We start from the raw sequence: 17,919 nt of genomic DNA, 5'->3' as shown, positions 1-17,919 counted from the left end.
ACTCACCTTGGGGGGCAGCACTCGCTGCAAAGTTATTTTAGACCCGCATCAGCCTGTGAAGTGTGAACAGCGGCGTGCGGTCGTGCGTCCGCACAGCGGAACGCTGGCCTTTGTGTCCTTTCTATAAATAGAAGAGGATTTATTCAACTCTGACAACTCATCTCTCTAATGGGCCTTGTTGGCGGCTGACTCCGCCGATCTCCAAATCGTTAAATATTAATGGGGTTAGAGTGACGAACGTTGCACCGCGCCCGCCGTGCCCGCAAAGAGACGCGCTAATGAAAACGGTGAGATGTGAAATCTTCGCTTATTGTCCGACATAAAAGAAGTGACGTGTGAGAGGCGCTCCTGGGACCGGGAAGCAGAAGGTGACCCTGAGAAAAATAAAATCATCCGGACCGGGCCGCCCGAGAGGAATAAATACGAGCGAAGAGAGAGATACAGGAATATCAAATGTTTTATATGTCCGTCTACACCGCCAACATCGAGGAGTCATTTCCAGGAACGTTCTGCTACTCCGGAGGTCATCCTCCCAACGTCCTACACTGCTCATAGGTGGACTAATAAAGAAAAAATATATATATAAATATACATACACTATATTACCAAAAGTATTGGGACACCTGCCTTTACACGCACATGAACTTTAATGGCATCCCCAGTCTTAGTCTGTAGGGTTCAATATTGAGTTGGCTCCGCCCTTTGCAGCTATAACAGCTTCATCTCTTCTGGGAAGGCCGTCCACAAGGTTTAGGAGATGTGTCTATGGTGAAGGTTTGACCATTCTTCCAGAAGAGCATTTGTGAGGCACTGATGTTGGACGAGAAGGTCTGGCTCACAGTCTCCACTCTAATTCATTTCAACAGTGTTCTATCGGGCTGAGGTCAGGACTCTGTGTAGGCCAGTCAAGTTCCTCCACCCCAAACTCGCTCATCCATGTCTTTATGGACCTTGCTTTGTGCACAGGTCCAAATCATTTCGTGGACGGGGGGGGGGGGATTATGGTGGGGGGTTGTTTTTCAGGGGTTGGGTCGGCCCCTTAGTTCCAGTGAAGGGAACTCTTAAGGCGTCAGCATACCAAGACATTTTGGACAATTTCATGGTCCCAACTTTGTGGGAACAGTTTGGGGACGGCCCCTTCCTGTTCCAACATGACTGCCCACCAGTGGACAAAGCAAGGTCCATAAATACATGGATGAGTGACTTTGGGGTGGAGAAACTTGACTGGTCCTGACCTCAACCCAATAGAACACCTTTGGCAGGAATTAGAGGGGAGACTGTGAGCCAGGCCTTCTTGTCCAACATCAGTGCCTGACCTCACAAATGCTGTTCTGGAAGAATGGTCAAGCATTCCCACAGACACATCTCCTAAACCTTCCCAGAAGAGCTGAAGGGTGGGCCAACTCAATATTGAACCCTGCGGACTAAGACTGGGATGCAAATAAATTTCATGTGTGTAAAGGCAGGCGTCCCGATACTTTTGACAATATAGTGTGTGTATATATATATATATATATATATATATATATATTTTTTTTTTTTTTTTTGTTACGTCTTCACAACCATGCTATAGCTGAATGACAGCTACAGCGCGGTTGCACATTGTCAGGGGGGATGTCATGTGATGTCCTCCCATGACACATCCGCAAGCTTCTGTGTCCTTGTGCCACAGCTGATCACAGATCATGGTAAACAATCACGGCTGATCATAGATAATGATAAAGAGCCAATCACAGCTGATCACAGATCACGGTAAAGAGCCAATCACAGCTGATCACAGATCATGGTAAAGAGCCAATCACAGCTGATCACAGATCACGGAAAAGAGCCAATCACGGCTGATCACAGATCTTGGTAAATAGCCAATCACAGCTGATCACAGATCATGATAAAGAGCCAATCACAGCTGATCATAGATATGGGGTAAAGAGCCAATCACTGCTGATCACATATAATGGTAAAGAGCCAATCACAGATGATCACAGATCATGGTAAACTGACAATCATGGCTGATCACAGATCATGGTAAAGAGCCAATCACAGCTGATCACAGATCATGGTAAAGAGCCAATCATGGCTGATCACAGATCATCGTAAAGAGCCAATCACAGCTGATCACAGTAAAGAATCAATCACAGCTGATCATAGATCACGGTAAAGAGCCAATCACACCTGATCACAGATCATGGTAAAGAGCCAATCACGGCTGATCACAGATCCTGGTAAAGAGCCAATCACAGCTGATCACGGTAAAGAGACAATCACAGCTGATCACAGATCATGGTAAAGAGCCAATCATGACTGATCACTGATAATGGTAAAGAGCCAATCACAGCTGATCACAGTAAAGAGCCAATCACAGCTGATCACAGATATGGGGTAAAGAGCCAGTCACAGCTGATCACAGATATGGGGTAAAGAGCCAATCACAGCTAATCACAGATCACAATAAAGAGCCAATCACAGCTTATCACAGATCACGGTAAACAGCCAATCACGGCTGATCACAGATCCTGGTAAAGAGCCAATCACAGCTGATCACAGATCACGGTAAAGAGCCAATCACAGCTGATCACAGATCATGGTAAAGAGCCAATCATGACTGATCACTGATAATGGTAAAGAGCCAATCACAGCTGATCACAGTAAAGAGCCAATCACAGCTGATCACAGATATGGGGTAAAGAGCCAATCACAGCTAATCACAGATCACAATAAAGAGCCAATCACAGCTGATCACAGATCACGGTAAAGAGCCAATCACGGCTGATCACAGATCATGATAAAGAGCCAATCACAGCTGATCACAGATCACTGTAAAGAGCCAATCACAGCTGATCACAGATCATGATAAAGAGCAAATCACAGCTGATCACAGATCCCGGTAAAGAGCCAATCGCAGCTGATCACAGATCACGATAAAGAGCCAATCACAGCTGATCACAGATCACGGTAAAGAGCCAATCACAGCTAATCACAGATCATGGTAAAGAGCCAATCACAGCTGATCACAGATATGGGGTAAAGAGCCAATCACAGCTGATCACAGTGTAAACGGGATTTGCTGGTTATCGCTGACAGCACGTGAGGAGAGGAAAGCCGATAACTGGCAAATCCACAGAAGGCACACTGATCTAAAGGGGGGCTCTGATGGGGACCCTGACGTAAGGGGGAACTCTTAATAGGACCCTAATGTAAAAGGGGAGTCAGAAGGGGGCCCTGATGTAAGTGGGGACTCTGGTGGGGACCCTGATGCAAGGGGGGCTCTGATTTGGACCCTGATGTAAGGTAGGGGTCTCTGATGGGGACCCTGATGTAAGTAGGGACTCTTATATAAAGGGGGTCTCTGATTTGGACCCTGATGGGGACCTACTGTAGATGTAAGTGGGGATTCTGATGTTAGGGGGCTCCTAAGGGGACCCCAAAGTAACAGTGGACTCTGATGTGGGCCCTGGAGTTAATGGGGAGCCATATATGTAAAGTAGGACTCTGATGGGGACCCTTATATAAGGTGTCACTCTTACAGGGACCTAGATATAGGTTGGGACTGTGATGGGAGCTCGGATGTAAGGGGTCACTCTGATGGGGACCTACTGTAGATGTAAGTGGAGATTTTGAAGTTAGAGGGCTCTTAAGGGGACCCCGATGTAAGGGGTCCCTTTAATGGGGACCCTGATGTTAAAGGGGACCCTATATGTAAAGGGGGGCTCTGGTGGGGACCCTTATATAAGGTGTTACTCTTACAGGAACCTAGATGTAGGTTGGGACTGTGACGGGGCTCTGATGTAAGGGGTCACTTTGATGGGGACCCTGATGTAAAGGGTCACTTTGATGGGGACCCTGATGTAAAGGGTCACTTTGATGGGGACCCTAAAGTAAGGGGGAACTCTGATGAAAAAGATTGAAGGAATATCTGTTGGACCTTTATTAATATCTCGAGTTTCTTTGGAATTTCTTTGCTTTGTTTTACTGAAGTCGCTTTTATAAAACTGATTTTTCTTGGCCGGCGAATGATAATAAAACATTTGACGTGCCCCTCTTACTGAGAGGTCTTTGGGGTCCGTGTTCTAGGGGATCACAACACCGAACCGTTGCTGTGACCTCATTTCTATCTATTTTGTTTTCCTCTAATCACAGATTCTCTATCGGACACACAAGCGGCCGCTCTGTCCGCACATCTCCATAACAAATGGAGCCGATAATAGAAGTCTGCCCTCATTCATCATTCGCTGTGTGTCTTTTAGTCGATGTAGCAGAAAATGAAGTTGTCATGAAAGCAAAAAATGAACAGCTTCCGTCGGTTCCCAGTAAATCACCTTCTATGCAGAAGCATCAGATATATAGAGATGACATATTACCCCATGATGAGCGTGTGCTGAACTGAAGGGGCAGATCATGATCTGTGTCTATTGCTTGGTCAACACTTCGCAACCAGGTGATGGAATGGCCTACAGAGATCCTGTCATGATACTGACAGTTCCCAGTCTGAGAATGGCCGAATGTCCATGGGATTTGGTTCTGTGTAAATGGGATTTAGGTCTATGGCAATGGGATTTGGGTCTATGGAAATGGGATTTTGGTCTTTGGCAATGGGATTTTGACCTGTCTCACAACGAACGGCATTTGGTTCTGAGTCAATGGGATGTGGTCCTGTGTTAATAAGATTTGGTCTTGTGTTAATTGGTTTTGGTCCTGTGTCAATGGGATTTGGTCTTGTGTGAATGAGGTTTGGATCTAGGTCAATGAAATGTGGGTCTGTGTCAGTAGGATTTGGTTCTGTGTCAATGGGATTTGGGTCTGTGGAAATTAGATTTGTCTCTGTGTCAATGGGATTTGGGTCTATGGCAATGGGATTTGGTTCTGTGCAAATGGAATTTGGGTCTGTGGAAATTAGATTTGTCTCTGTGTCAATGGAATTTGGGTCTGTGTTAATAGGATTTGGGTCTATGGCAATGGGATTTGGGTCTATGGAAATGGGATTTTGACCTGTGGTCTTGTGTTAATTGGTTTTGGTCCTGTGTCAATGGGAATTGGTCTTGTGTGAAAGAGATTTGGGTCTATGGCAATGGGATTTGGTTCTGTGTAAATAGGATACGGGTCTATGGAAATGGGATATGGCTCTGTGTCAATAGGATTTGTGTCTATGGCAATGGGATTTGGTTCTGTGTAAATGGGATACGGGTCTATGGAAATGGGATATGGCTCTGTGTCAATAGGATTTGGGTCTATGGCAACGGGATTTGGCTCTGTGTCAATAGGATTTGGTCCTGTGTAAATGGAATTTGGGTCTATGGAAATTAGATTTTTCTCTTTGTCAATGGGATTTGGGTCTATGGCAATGGAATTTGGGTCTGTGTCAATGGGATTTGGGTCTGTGTCAATGGGATTTGGGTCTGTGTCAATGGGATTTGGGTCTATGGCAATGGTATTTTGACCTGTCTCAACGGCATTTGGTCCTGAGTCAATGGGATTTGGTCCTGTGTTAATAAGATTTGGTTGTGTGTTGATTGGTTTTGGTCCTGTGTCAATGGGATTTGGTCTTGTGTGAATGAGGTTTGGGTCTGGATCAATGAAATGTGGGTCTGTGTCAGTGGGATTTGGGTCTGTGTCAATGGGATTTGGTCCTGTGTTAATGGGATTTTGGTCTGTCAATGGGATTTGGGCCAGTGTAAATGAAATTTGGGTCTATGGCAATGGGATTTGGTTCTGTGCAAATGGGATTTGGTTCTGGGCAAATGGGATTTGGTTCAATGGAAGTTAGATTTTTCTCTTTGTCAATGGGATTTGGGTCTGTGTTAATGGGATTTGGGTCTATGGCAATGGGGTTTGGGTCTATGGAAATGGGATTTTGACCTGTGGTCTTGTGTTAATTGGTTTTGGTCATGTGTCAATGGGAATTGGTCTTGTGTGAAAGAGATTTGGGTCTATGGCAATGGGATTTGGTTCTGTGTAAATGGGATTCGGGTCTATGGAAATGGGATATGGATCTGTGTCAATAGGATTTGGGTCTGTGGCAATGGGATTTGGCTCTGTGTCAATAGGAGTTGGTCCTGTGTAAATGGAATTTGGGTCTATGGAATTAGATTGTTCTCTTTGTCAATGGGATTTGGGTCTGTGTCAATGGGATTTGGTCCTGCGTTAATAAGATTCGGTCTTGTGTTAATAGGTTTTGGTCCTGTGTCAATGGGATTTGGTCTTGTGTGAATGAGGTTTGGGTCTGGATCAATGAAATGTGGGTCTGTGTCAATGGGATTTGGTCCTGTGTTAATGGGATTTTGGTCTGTCAATGGGATTTGGGCCAGTGTAAATGAAATTTGGGTCTATGGCAATGGGATTTGGTTCTGTGCAAATGGGATTTGGTTCTGTGCAAATAGGATTTGGTCCTGTGAAAATGGGACTTGGGTCTATGGAAGTTAGATTTGTCTCTTTGTCAATGGGATTTAGGTCTGTGTTAATGGGATTTGGGTCTATGGCAATGGGATTTTGACCTGTGGTCTTGTGTTAATTGGTTTTGGTCCTGTGTCAATGGGAATTGGTCTTGTGTGAAAGAGATTTGGGCCTATGGCAATGGGATATGGATCTGTGTCAATAGGATTTGGGTCTATGGCAATAGGATTTGGTCCTGTGTAAATGGAATTTGGGTCTATGGAAATTAGATTTTTCTCTTTGTCAATGGGATTTGGGTCTATGGCAATGGGATTTTGACCTGTCTCAACGAGATTTGGTCCTGAGTCAATGAGATCTGGTTCTGTGTTAATAAGATTTGGTCTTGTGTCAATGGGATTTGGTTCTGTATTAATGGGAGATTTGGGCCAGCCTCAATGATGTTTAAAGTAAATAAAAAATAAAGTTGTCAGTACCCCTAAATCTTTTGACCATTACACTCCTTAGTGCCCCCCTCCCCTACCTTCTGATCTCCAGAGCGTAGAAACACTGATATATATGTTAGTTATTACACAGTATATATATATATATATATATATATATATATATATATATGTATATACACACATCTTTTTTAAAGAATTTTTATTTTTTGTATTATTTTTGTTTGCGCTGTGCCCCGGCCAGATCTACCAATGTGGAATAAATATATTTTTCATATCTGCGGCTGCACTGACTGTCACTTCCATTGCCTCACCTGTGCTCAAACAACAATGCCTGAACGATTTGACTTACAAGGAGCACACCTGGGACTTCTGCCAGCAACCTTTTTACTTTTCGGTGCCCTCGAGTACATTTCACGCTTCATCTCAACCAACTTCCAATTCATTGGAATGTCAGCTACAAAACTTTTATTTCATATTTTGTAATAAAATCGTTACTAAGATGGGAAGAAGCTGATACAGATCAAGGTTCCTCCAGTTCCCTTTGTGACCGTTCTAAACTAGGATCTTCTGCTATGTGTACCTGGGAGTGGACCAAAGGTTCATTAATTGGCTATATTAAAAAAAAAAGTAACATTATTGCTTCCACGTGTGATTACAATTGCATATATTGAGGTGCACCCATACAGTATATGGTCAATAATGTCACCCCCACATTTGCATATGTAGCGCTACTCCCGTGGGAGCCACTGAATTTAACTGGTTCTTCCCCAAGCAGTGCAGAGGCCACCAATCACACAAGCAACAATATATTCACTCTGGCTCATGTAAACAGTCTAGGGCAGGAGGTCGCAAACTGGTGGCCCCCTCCAGCTGTTGCCAAACTACAAGTCCCATGAGGCATTGCAGGGCTGACAGTTACAAGCATGACTCCCAAAGGCAGGGGCATGATGAATAAAGACCAGTCCTTGATGACTGAGACCAATAAAGACCAGTTCTTGATGGCAATGACCAATATAGAGCAGTTCTTGATAGCAATGACCAATAAAGACAAGTCCTTGGTGGCCATGGCCAATAGAGACCAGTCCTTGACGGCCATGATCAATAAAGACCTGTCCTTGATGGAAATGACCAATAAAGACCTGTCCTTGATGGCCATGTTCAATAACATGTTCAATACAACAGCTGGAGGGCTGCCAGTTTGAGACCCCTGGTCTAGGGGATGTCTTTTAACTATTTTCCTACTGGCCACTTTTACCCCCTTCCTGCCCAGGCCAATTTTTAAGCTTTCAGCGCTGTTGCATTTTCAATGACAATTACGCAGTCATGCAATGCTACACCTAAAACAGAATTTTTGTCATTTTGTTGAAACAGATAGAGCTTTCTTTTGGTGGTATTTAATCACCACTGGGGGGTTTTTAATTTCTGCAAAAATAAAAATAAAAAATGAAAAAGGCAGAAAATGTGGAAAAACAAAAGGTTTTCTTGGTTTCTGTTATAAAATGTTATAAATAAGTAATTTTTCTCCTTCACTGATGTGCGCCGCTGATGATGCTACACTGATGGACACCGGTAGGCTTCACTGATAGGCTGCACTGATGGGCACCGATGACACGACATTGAAGGGCACTGATGAGGAGGTACTAATATAATTTGTGAGATCTCCAATGCATAGAAACCTCCCCCACTTAACCCTCCATGTCCACAGGCACAATTATTACTTCCCTCATTCAACCCTGCTAGTATTAACAAGGTTGCTAAACTTTTTTCTAATACCCATCGAACCATCTGCCCCTTGGATCCTTGTGGCAGACTCACCAGGGACAGCGGCTTTTGGAGGGAACTCTATGCTAGCCTGTTGCCCACCGACTATGGGCCCTGGCATTTGAGGGAGCTACAAGCATTTAGGAAGATGTTCTGTTATGTAATGCAAAAGGACATTATAAAAAAAAAGGCCATGATGGACTCATAGCAGATGCTGATGTCATCAGCAATTCACCTGTCTGGGGCCCTCTGCCATAATGTGTTTATTGTAATTAGGTCTGCTATTGTCTGAAGGAGTTCTGTGTTTATACTTATGATAATGTGTATTGTGCTGTGTGAGCTTGGAGCCGGTGTTCTGACACAAAGTGTTCCGCCTATCGGATAGTGTCCGGCCCGTACTGCGCAGGCACATCACTTGCTCGGTACGGAGGACAAGGAGACCTCGAAAGTCTCAGAAGAAGAACGGCGCCTGCGCACGGGGTCCAGGTTGAAGCCCCACCATCTAAGTGGACATAGGGTTGCTCATAGTAACAGGGCCCCTCATGGGGTCACTTTCCTCGCCACGCTTCAGGCACGGCCTCGCTTTGCTGAGCTCTTTTTTATTCTTACTCTATGTCCACTTGAATGGTGGGGCTTGAACCTGGACTCAGTGCGCAGGCACAGTTTATCTTCGGACAGTACAGGGCGGACAGTATGTGATGGGGGACACTATCTGATCGGACACCGGCAAGTCTGACTTGCAATACGACATCTGAGTCATCCAAGTGGTTAACTAAAGTGGTTGTAAACCCTTACAAACCACTTTGACCTACAGGTAAGCCTAGATTAAGGCTTACCTGTAGGTCCAAGAAATATCTCCTAAACCTACACGGTTTAGGAGATATTTGCCAAAACACAGGCACCGCTGTCTACGGCGATATGCCGCGAGTGGCGGCTCCAGTTTACACCAAAACTGGTGTTGCCTAGTTCTTGGGGTAGCTCATGTTCCAGAGCATTGGGAAGCAGCTTCTTGGCCGAGACACCCAGTTAGGGTGTCTGGATTCCGTCACAATCCTGCTCCTTTGCAAATGCTGCGCTCACCCTTTGACTCTATTCTACACTCTCTAACTCACATCTTCAACCTCTCCCTCTTTTTCTGGCATCTTCCCTCACTCTATAAAACATGCGCTAGTCACCCCCATCCTTAAAAAGCCCTCATTGGACTCCACCAATCCTAACAACCTACACTCCATCTTCTTCTTAGGTCTGGAGACATGCTTGGCCAGTCCATCACCTTTCCCCTCAGCTTCTTTAGCAAGACAGGGGTTGTCTCGGAGGTGTGTTTGGGGTGGTTATCATGTTGGAATACTGCCCTGCGGTCCAGTCTCTGAAGGGAGGGGATCATGCTCTGCTTCAGTATGTCACAGTACATGTTGGCATTCATGGTTCCCTCAATGATCTGTAGCCCCCCCAGTGCCGGCAGCACTCATGCAGCCCCAGACCATGACACTCCCACCACCATGCTTGACTGTAGACAAGACACACTTGTCTTTGTCCTCCTCGCCTGGTTGCCGCCACACACGCCTGTCACCATCTGACACCAAATACGTTTATCTTGGTCTCATTGGAGAAAATGACATGGTTCCAGTAATCCATGTCCTTATGCCCTGTACACACGGTCGGAAATTCCGATGGAAAAAGTCAGATCAAATTATGTTGTCGGAAAATCCGATCGTGTGTGGACTCTATCTGACTTTTTCCGTCTGAATTTCCGACGGAAAAGTTTGAGACCTGGATCTAAAATTTTCCGACAACCAAATCCGATCGTACTTTTTCCGATCGTGTGTAGAGAATTCCGACGGACAAAGTGCCACGCATGCTCAGAATAAATTACGAGACGAAAGCTATTGGCTACTGCCCGCTTTATAGTCCCGTGGTACGTGGTTTACGTCACCTCGTTCCGAACGATCTGATTTTCCGACAACTTTGTCTGACCGTATGTATGCAACACAAGTTTTGGCCAAAATCCGTCTGAAAAAATCCGATGGATTTTTGTGGTCGGAATGTCCGACCCGTGTGTACAGGGCATTAGTCTGCTTGTCTACAGCAAACTGTTTGTGGTCTTTCTTGTGCATCATCTTTAGAAGAGGCTTTCTTCTGGGATGAAAGCCGTGCAATTTGATGCAGTGTGCGGCGTATGGTCTGAGCACTGACAGGCTGACCCCCACCCCTACAACCTCTGCAGCAATGCTGGCAGCACTCATACGTCTATTTCCCAAAGACAACCTCTGGATATGACGCTGAGCACGTGACCTCAACTTCTTTGGTGGACCATGGCGAGGCCTGTTCTGAGTGGAACCCGTCCTGTTATACCGCTGTATGGTCTTGCGATTTATGCTGGTGGCATATGGAGAAAGATTTGAGCTGGGTGGTTGGGGAGTGAACATGCAAATTAGCAATCATTTTTTTGGGGGTGGGGGATTTTTGCTGACATGTATTGCTCATACATAATGGGGGGGGGGGGGGGGCGCAATTTCACATGTTTGCTCTGGGCTTTAGATGACCTTGTCCCAGCACTGGATAGGTGGCATTGATATGCAGCACTGATGAGCACTAATTGGCTGCATTGATAACTGGCACTGATTGGCGGCACTGATAGGCACTAATGGGCACTGATGAGTACTGAAAGACAGCACTGACTGGCATCACTGCTGGGTGCTGTTGGGGCTGCACTGATAATCAGGGCACTGATTATCTGTGCAGATCTCCCCTGTGAGGAAATGTGAGGAAATGCCACTGATTGGTTCTGCTCACACTCTGTCAGTGTGAGTAAAGGAACTAACCGGCATTTCCTTGTTTACATGTGATTAGCTGTGATTGGACACAGCTGATCACATGGATAAAGAACCTCGTCATTGGCTCTTTACTGAGATTGGTGATGAGCCATTTCCCAGAGAAATAGCACACCGCTGATCGCCACAGGAGCGCAAATGTGGCGAGAGTGGGGTGACATCATCCCAGAACGAGAGAGCTGCCGCCCGCCCGTCATTTAACAATACGGCAGGAAGTGGTTAACCACTTTAATACCGGGCACCTTCACTCCCTTCCTGCCCAGGCCAATTTTCGTCTTTTAGCGCTGTCACACTTTGAATGACAATCACTATTGAAATAAATAAAGAAAGACCGGAAAAAAGTTTTTCTTTGTTTCTGTTATAAAATTTTACAAACAAAAAAATGGGATGTACATCTGAAAATCAATCAATCCTGTAATACTGACGGCCGATCTCATTTCTTGAGGACCTAAAGTGCCAGGAAAATATAAATACGGTGCCAAATGACATCTTTTTGTAAGTAGACAGTCCAAGGTATTTAGTAAGAGGCATGGCGAGTTATTTGAAGTTGTAATTATTTTTGTGTGAATTTTTTGGAAAATTTTAAAATTTAAATTTTTTTTTCTTTTCTTCTTTTTATATATACTCAAGTGCAGTACAGCCTTATCATATAACTGGTGTGGTGGTGATCAGGGACACTGAATGGTGATAGTATGAAAAAAATATATAATTATTATTATTTTTTACACACCATGATTGCTTATAACAGTGAATATCGCTGTTATAAGCAGCTGTTTTTTTGATGAATGACATTCATTCATCCACTGTGTACTATTGTGAAGCTGTGATTGGCCACCGCTATCACATGGTACAGATGCACTGTGATTGGCCCTGCCTGTACCATGCGCTCACTGTGACCAATCACAGAAATCAACACAATATGCTTTGTCTTTATTGGGCATGACAATCAAGGCCTGTTTTTTATTGGTCATGGCCATCAAGTCTGGTCTTATTTGGTTATGGCCATCAAGGACAGGTCTTTATTGGTCATGGCCATCAAGGACAGGTCTTTATTGGTCATGACCATCAAGGACTGGTCTTTATTCCTCATGCCATGAAAAACTGGTCTTTCTTGGGCATGACCATCCATGACTGGTCTTTATTGGCCATGGCCATCAAGGATGGGCCTTTATTGGTCATGGCCATCAAGGATTGATCTTTGTTAGTCATTGCAATCAAGGACTGGTCTCTAATGGTCATGGCTATCAAGGATCGGTCTTTATTGGTCACGGCCATTAAGGACTGGTCCCTTTTGGTCATGTTTGTCAAGGACTGTTTTTTATTGGTCATGGCCATCAAGGATTGGTGTTTATTAGTCATGATCATCAAGGACTGGTCTTTATTGGTCATGGTCATCAAGGAATGGTCTTCATTCATTATGACCATCAAGAACTGGTCTTTATTGGGCATAACCATCAAGGACTGGTCTTTATTCATCATGGCCATGAAGAACTGGTATTTCTTGGGCATGCCTGTCAGTGACTGGTCTTTATTGGTCATGGCCATCAAGAACTGGCCTTTATCGGTCATTGCCATCAAGGATCTTTTTTTGTCATGACCATCAAGGACTGGTCTTTATTGGTCATACTCGTCAAGGACTGGTCTTTATTCATCATGGCCATCAAGGACTGGTCTTTATTGGGCATGACCATCAAAGACTGGTCTTTATTGGTCATGGCTGTCAAGGACAGGGCTTTATTGGTCATGGCCATCAAGGACAAGTTTTTACTGGTCATGGCTATCAAGGTCGGGTCTTTATTGGTCATAGTCATCAAGGACTGGTCTTTATTCATCATGGCCACCAAGCAGGGGCGGGCTGGGCCGGGGGGCAGGGTGGAAATTTCCCCCCAGGCCGGCGTCTAAATTATGTTTAACGGCTGCTGGCTGTTCTTTTTTTTCTTTTCTTTTTTTTTTCTTGCTGTGACTGGAGCGGCCGCCCGGGTCACAGCTTCCTTTAAATAGCCTCCCCGCAGCCGCCGCCGATTGGCTGGCTCGAAGCTGCTGCCCAGCCTGCGCTGCATTGTGGAGTTGTAGTCCAGCTGCGCTAAAGCTCCTGGAGGTGTGAGCGCAGCAGGACTACAACTCCCACCTCCCAGGAGACCCAGAGGCAGGCTAGGTGTGTGTGGCACGTCGGGGGAGGGGACGCCCGGCGTCAAGAACGTCACGTCGCACGTGACCTGCTGGGAGGCGTGGCTAGCTGCAGTCGGCTTAGGAACAAGACCGGCTGCTTCATCACCCCCACCCCCGAAGAGTGGCAACTTGGCAAGGACCTGGGCCTGGCGCAGTGCTCCCCATCAACGCTCCCCAGCCTGAAGTAAGGTATTTCTAAGGGGAGAAGTTAGGCATCATTACAATTAAATTTTGGCAGTGTGTTTTTTTTCTAACACCCCCCACCAGCGGACTTAAAACCCCCCCTCCCCCCCAACAGCGGACTTAACACCCCCCCTCCCCCCCACCAGCGGACTTAACACCCCCCCTCCCCCCCACCAGCAGACTTAACACCCTCCCCCTCCCCCCCACCAGCAGACTTAACACCCTCCCCCTCCCCCCACCAGCGGACTTAACACCCTCCCCCTCCCCCCCAGCAGCGGACTTAACACCCTCCCCCCAGCAGCGGACTTAACACCCTCCCCCTCCCCCCAGCAGCGGACTTAACACCCTCCCCCTCCCCCCAGCAGCGGACTTAACACCCTCCCCCTCCCCCCAGCAGCGGACTTAACACCCTCCCCCTCCCCCCACCAGCGGACTTAACACCCTCCCCCCCACCAGCGGACTTAACACCCTCCCCCCCACCAGCGGACTTAACACCCTCCCCCCCACCAGCGGACTTAACACCCTCCCCCTCCCCCCCACCAACAGACTTAACACCCTCCCCCTCCCCCCCACCAGCAGACTTAACACCCTCCCCCTCCCCCCCACCAGCAGACTTAACACCCTCCCCCTCCCCCCCACCAGCAGACTTAACACCCTCCCCCTCCCCCCCACCAGCAGACTTAACACCCTCCCCCTCCCCCCACCAGCAGACTTAACACCCTCCCCCTCCCCCCCACCAGCAGACTTAACACCCTCCCCCTCCCCCCCACCAGCAGACTTAACACCCTCCCCCTCCCCCCCACCAGCAGACTTAACACCCTCCCCCTCCCCCCACCAGCAGACTTAACACCCTCCCCCTCCCCCCACCAGCAGACTAACACCCTCCCCCTCCCCCCCACCAGCAGACTTAACACCCTCCCCCTCCCCCCCACCAGCGGACTTAACACCCTCCCCCCCACCAGCGGACTTAACACCCTCCCCCCCACCAGCGGACTTAACACCCTCCCCCCCACCAGCGGACTTAACACCCTCCCCCTCCCCCCCACCAGCAGACTTAACACCCTCCCCCTCCCCCCCACCAGCAGACTTAACACCCTCCCCTCCCCCCCACCAGCAGACTTAACACCCTCCCCCTCCCCCCCACCAGCAGACTTAGATAACGCCCTCCTCCCCACCAGCAGACTTAGATAACACCCCCCCACCAGTGGACTAGTCCAAGCAATCCCCCTCCTCCCGCACACACGGCAGGAAGCACAGACGCACACAGCCACCCCCTAGACCCCCCCAGTCAGTGGAGCGGACTGATTCAGGAGGACACCCGCCTGCTGCATGCCTGCCACTTACCCCATCTTAGTGGTGGGTCAGGCAGCGGGTGAATTGCAGCGAGATGCATATAGGGAGTGGAGAGGAGAGAAGGGGCACAACTGCATTTTGGTTCTCCTGTTTTGAACGGAGCCCTCCGTGCTTTCTGTGAATTTAACCCAGTCACACATTGAAGTGTATTTGGAAATTCAAAACTCTGGGCAGTGGGCACTGAGGGCTAGGACATGCATGCAGAGATTTGCTATGCTACATAGACCTGTGAGTTCGCTATCCCACAAGAATATATTCCTGCAATTGCCTGGAGAGATTTTGAGCTCCCAGTACTGTATAGAGGGCTGTGAGACAGACCCAGGCCTTGACACCCTGGGCCCCAGCTGACCCCCACATCCCATGGGCACTGATCAGGCTGCACTAATGGGTACTTTTTGCACTGGTGAGGCTGTGTTTATGGGCACTAAACAGGCTGCACTGGTGAGTCTGCACTGATTGGCACTGATTAGGCTGCATTGATGACCATTGATCAAGCTGCACTCATGGGTGGTACTGTCTGCACTGATGGGCACTGTCTATATTGCTGACCGTGAAGCTGCATCGATGGGCACTGTCTATATTGGTGACCGTGAAGCTGCATTCATGGGCACTGTCTATATTGGTGACCGTGAAGCTGCATTGATGGGCACTGATCTGTGTGTTTTGAGAGCTGTGCATGCTGTTGTATGTTTTGAAGCTAGACTTGTATACCAGTGATGTATCTGGGAAGTAGGCATGTTGTTGCAGAATAATTTCCACCTATAGGCTCGGTGCTCATTGGTGCGATGTGGGAACCCTGCAAATCCACTGTGGCTTCCCGCATTGCACCTGACTCGCAGATAGTTCATACTGCCCTATGTGAACTGCTGGTAGTGTCAATATAAAGTTAATGACACGCCTAAATCCGTTTGCGTATCGCAGTGCAAACTGTCAATTCACCCATGCAATCCAATTCTGGTGCGGCCCAAAAAAGGTTCTCTACGTGTTTGGTCTCGATGCGATGCAAATTCAGCCATACAATCTGTATGGCTGAATTCACATCACACAGACATCGCATGTGATCTGCACAGCAGTGCGATGTGAATCACATGCGATGTCTGACATCACAGCAGTTTGAACCAGCCCGTACTGTACAGCTTTATTGTTAAGTGTTTGTGGGAATTTTGTGGTTTCAGGGGTCTCCAAACTTTGGCCATACAGTTCAGGAACTACAATTCCCATCATGCCTAGTCAAGTCTTTGAATGTCAGAGTTTTACAATGCCTCATGGGTGCGTAGTTCTGCAACAGCTGGAGAGCCGTAGTTTAAAACCAGGTGGGCATGGATGGTGAGCTGATTCGGTGGTTCAATGGGCCTCTTGACTGGACTTGCCCCCCAGGCCTAAGGCTGCCAGCCCTCCCCTGCCACCAAGCACTGGTCTTTATTAGGCATGACCATCAAGGACTGGTCTTTATTAATCGTGGTCATCAAGGACTGGTCTTTATTGAACATGGCCATCAAGGACAGGTCTTTATTGGTAATTTCCATCAAGGACAGGTCTTTATTGATCATGGCCGTCAAGGACTGGTCTCTATTGGCCATGGCCATCAAGGACTTGTCTTTATTGGTCATTGCCATCAAGAACTGCTCTATATTGGTCATTGCCATCAAGAACTGGTCTTTATTGGTCTCAGTCATCAAGGACTGGTCTTTATTCATCATGGCCACCAAGCACTGGTCTTTATTGGGCATGACCATCAAAGACTGTTCTTTCTTGGTCAATGGAATCCTTTCTATAGCCTTTTAGAAGGTTGCAGCAAGGATGGTCACTGGGCATCCCCAATGTTTTGAGGGCATGAAACACATTGATGGTATACATGCATTTCATATCCAATAACAGCTAGTCCATGATGTAACAAGTATCTCAAGCAATCTCTTGCATGCAGGCCTCTCTGTGATCAATGCCTATTTTTTTTTTTTTTTGGCTTCTTTCCTTGCTTGTTGCAAGGTTAAAATCTTACTTTACTAAATCTAGGCAAATAAAACGTCTGCTGGACTGATACAGATTAGTGGGAGTGGAATGATTTGATTTAGAGGGAAGCCCGAAAACGCAGGCTGGACGGAGGTGCAGGGCTGGCATGACTGATGCTATGTAGCCCCTATAGGGTTAAACCTAGTGAGAAGACAGAGGGAGGGGTGGAGCGGCAGGAAGGAAAGAGGAGAGGGCGGAGCGATATAAAAGTAAGGGGAGGAGCTACGGCAGGAAGCGTGGGGTCACAAGCAAGAAGTTGACCAGGAGTGAGGACACACAGTACGAGCTCCGGCGGCACGGCGACACCGCGGGCGGGACGGGTGGGTTTTTAGCACACGGGGGGGCTTTTGCTGGACTGTCCTAACATGGGGGACGTAGCGGAGCTTTTGGAGCGGCTCCGGGCGGCAGCGGGAACACGCGGGACGGACTGGTTACAAGAGCAGGTGACGGCCATTACACGTGCGGCGGCGGGGGGGCCAGTAGAGGGGGGGGTGGCACACCACGCGCTCGGCGGTCCAGGCCACCGGAGCGCTTCTCACCTGGCCCCTCCACCAGAGTCCAGCGCCCTACCAGGAGCCCGATAGCGGACCCGCCGCCCCCCCGCGAAACGGTCTTCAGCGGGGGCTCGGGGGGGGTCCGGGCGGAATCCTATTCGTGGGCGGGACTCGGGGAGTGGGGGCTTGGAGTCAGCGGTCACCCCCTCCCCACCGGCGCGGTCAGGGGACGGACGGAGCACGGTCCCCCTTGCGGCCGCGGTGCTGCCGCCGCGGGGGGAGACCCGG

This window comes from Lithobates pipiens, unplaced genomic scaffold (assembly GCF_037356315.1).
Source record: "Lithobates pipiens isolate NorthernLeopardFrog02 unplaced genomic scaffold, aLitPip1_a1.2 Scaffold_8, whole genome shotgun sequence".
Classification (NCBI taxonomy): domain Eukaryota; kingdom Metazoa; phylum Chordata; class Amphibia; order Anura; family Ranidae; genus Lithobates; species Lithobates pipiens.
This window is presented reverse-complemented; position numbering follows the sequence as displayed.